The sequence below is a fragment of the Drosophila serrata genome, unplaced genomic scaffold (assembly GCF_035046125.1).
Source record: "Drosophila serrata isolate PLE 108 unplaced genomic scaffold, ASM3504612v1 contig_208, whole genome shotgun sequence".
In the NCBI taxonomy this organism is placed as follows: domain Eukaryota; kingdom Metazoa; phylum Arthropoda; class Insecta; order Diptera; family Drosophilidae; genus Drosophila; species Drosophila serrata.
This window is the reverse complement of record NW_028257106.1, coordinates 1-2,942: the sequence shown is the minus strand read 5'-3', so window position 1 is coordinate 2,942 and position 2,942 is coordinate 1. Positions and strand designations below refer to the sequence as shown.

Sequence of the window (2,942 nt, the reverse complement as noted above, 5' to 3'; positions counted from 1 at the left end):
AAAACGTGCGCGAGGTTATTTTTGGAAAAGAAGAAAAAATCTTGACCCGTTGACTGCCTGAGAGTGCGTGCGTATCATTCCGTGGACACCGCCTCCGCGTCGCCCTGTGCCGCCGCCCGAGCTGAGAGCCCAGAGCCGCCGCGCCGCCGCCTTAGCCCCGTCAGTGTCGCCAGTTCAGCGGTCCGTGGACACCGCCTCCGCGCTGCCCAGTGCCGCCGCCAGTGCCCCGCCTTAGCACCGCCCGTGACACCACTTCAGCGCCGTCCGAGCTGAGAGCCGCAGCGCCGCCGCCAGTGCCCCGCCTTAGCACCGCCCGTGCCGCCAAGGGCTAATCCGGTGAGTCCGTTCCGGGAGGAGGGCCCTACCGGGGTTAAAGGATTAAATTTAAATTTAAATTTAAATTAGGTTAGGATAGGTTATTTCGTATTTTGTGCCTTTGTATTTGTAAGGTTGTCTTTGTTCTCCGCTTGGCCGTATCCCGGGTCCGGGATTGGTGCAACACAGGAGCTGTGACCAAAGGGGGAACGGGGAAGAAGGCCGGTACTTGTTTTTCCTTGACCTTTTGTTTTTTTTTGTCGTGAACCCCTGTCCCTACATTTCTATTGGAGCTCCAGCAGGGATTAGGGACCCCAAAGAGGGAATAATTGTTTTGTGGCCGTTTGAGGCCAAATGTTTAAGGCGCTTCTCCTCCGCTAGTTCTTAAGTCCCCCAACAGCGCAGCCTTGGCGCAAGCGCATCCATGGCTAGGGCCACGCTCTCGCCGGGAGTGGAGTATACCACCTAGAAAGGGAAATATTAATATTACAAGGAATGTTTATATAAAACTAGCCGGCCCGTCCCTGCTTCGCACGGGAATTAAACATTACATTTAGATTAGTCAATTTTAACACATTCATAATAATAATAATAATATGACACATATTCATCCTTTTTTTCAAATAATGGTTTCATTACATTTATTTAGTTAGTGCTTCTCTGTAAACAATATTTGATGTTGTTTTATTTTGTGGCAGCAAAATAAATTGATTTTCAGGGGCTCCGACTCGCGATAGACCAACATACAGTTGACCATGAGTAAGACATTTATTTCGCAGATCGATGCCTACTAATTCGAAGGTTTGGCCTTGGGACTTGTTAATTGTTAATGCGAAAGATGTTTTTACCGGAAATTGAAGCCGTTTAAATGGGATTGGCAGATCAGTTGGGATCATCGGTATCCTCGGTATATGAGCTAGTTGACCACTTGCTGGGCCAGTGATAATATTTGCTACTATTAAATTGTCCTTTAACTCCTTAATAAGCAGCCTCGTCCCATTACACATGCTCGGAGGGTTTAAATTTCTTAAAAGCATAATTGGGATTCCGATTTTTAACGTCAATTCATGGGGTGGCAGTCCAGAAGGGTTCAACGAATTTAAAAATTCCTGTGGATAATGGACTGCATCTTCAATATTCGTTACAGTGTCGATCGATTTGTATGTTTTTGTTTGGCCGGGGACTTTTTGAACAATCAGATTATTTATTTCATTGACAGTATCATTCTTAGGTGATACTATAGCCCGAGAACACAGCCAATGGAAGTCTCTTTCGTGCAAATTCTCGATATCAGGGTATACAGAATCTATTAAATTTTCCAAATTATCGAGTATTTGGCCTAGAGACTCATCCAGAAGAATGTCACATTGACCGCTTAAATTTGGAGTTGGAAAAATTCCTTCCCCAAGTTTTAGCAGTTGCTGTGGGAAATCGCTATCAGTGATTCCATGAAGATGAGCTCTCATATTTGTCCTTAATTTTAACGTTTCAATCGTAGTCCATATGGGAGACGATTTCAAGCATGCCTTGATGATTTCTGCTCGCGTGCCTCTGTTAATAACGGGTAGAGTCTGTCGAAAATCTTCAGCAAATACAAAAGTAATCCCGCCCATGACTGCAGAGGAGTTCCTTAGATCCTGTAAGGTTCTGTTCACGGCCTCTATATGTGCTCTATGGCTCATCGTGCATTCGTCCCACATAATCAATGAGGCGTCTTGTAGTAATTTACCAATTGGTCCATTTTTGCGGATTGAACATGTAGATTGTTATTCAAGATTGACGGATAGTGGAAGTTTAAAAGTAGAATGAGCAGTTTTGCCATCCTTCAAGAGAGTTGCAGCATTCATCACAGCATCCCGCAAATGGATATATTCCTCGGACCGAAGTTTCGTCTGATTCAATCTAAGAGGCCTGACAGACCTGATTCATCCGGCCAATAACGACATTCGATTCGAGCTGTAATCAATAGTTGGATTATATCTGATCTTCTGCAAGCTGTAAACGCGCTTCAGCTACCCTTGCCCTGTCGCGTTCATTATTTTGAGAGTGAATCAAATCGATTGCTGCAGAACGCGACTGTCTAACTCTTAATCGTTTTCTCTCAAGCCTATCTGCTCGTCTTTCTGCTGATTCTTCCTTGTGCATCTGCATTGCTCTCAGCCGCTCAGTCTCTAGGATGGAGGCCCGTTCTTCGTCAGTTATATTCGTAATCTTACGTCTTTTTGCTTCTGTATTACGATTACGACGACCCAAACTCTACTTCTTGGGTGGCAGGACTTCGTTTCTTACTGAACCTGAACAAAAAAATAAAATTTTTATCTCCAATTCCTTATTTCAATATGTTTTGAATGTTTGACAGGAAATGCTTTGGCTGCCTGTAGAGGGCGGTAGATGTAAGGTAGTTTTTTGTTTTTTTTTTTTTAACACCTTGGATTACGTTATCTTAATTTTAGTAAGGATGCCTATTTTTTTTTAAATGAAATATAGCCTATGACACTCAGGAATGATGTAGCTTTCCAACAGTGAAAGAATTTTTCAAATCTGCCAAGTACTTTCGGAGCCTATTCAAATCATACAAACAAACTTACATTACCTCTTTATATAATAGTATAGATAAATAATAAAAA

General features: G+C 43.2%; 1 long non-coding RNA gene across 1 annotated transcript; it reads right to left on the bottom strand.

Moving 5' to 3' along the window:
* Positions 1 to 939: 939 nt before the first annotated feature.
* Positions 940 to 2,892, bottom strand: LOC147644232 (uncharacterized). Its single transcript, XR_015270867.1, has 2 exons — positions 2,332 to 2,892; positions 940 to 2,271 (listed from the first exon to the last, which is right to left on the bottom strand). It is a non-coding gene; the product is annotated as an uncharacterized LOC147644232 (long non-coding RNA).
* Positions 2,893 to 2,942: the final 50 nt, after the last annotated feature.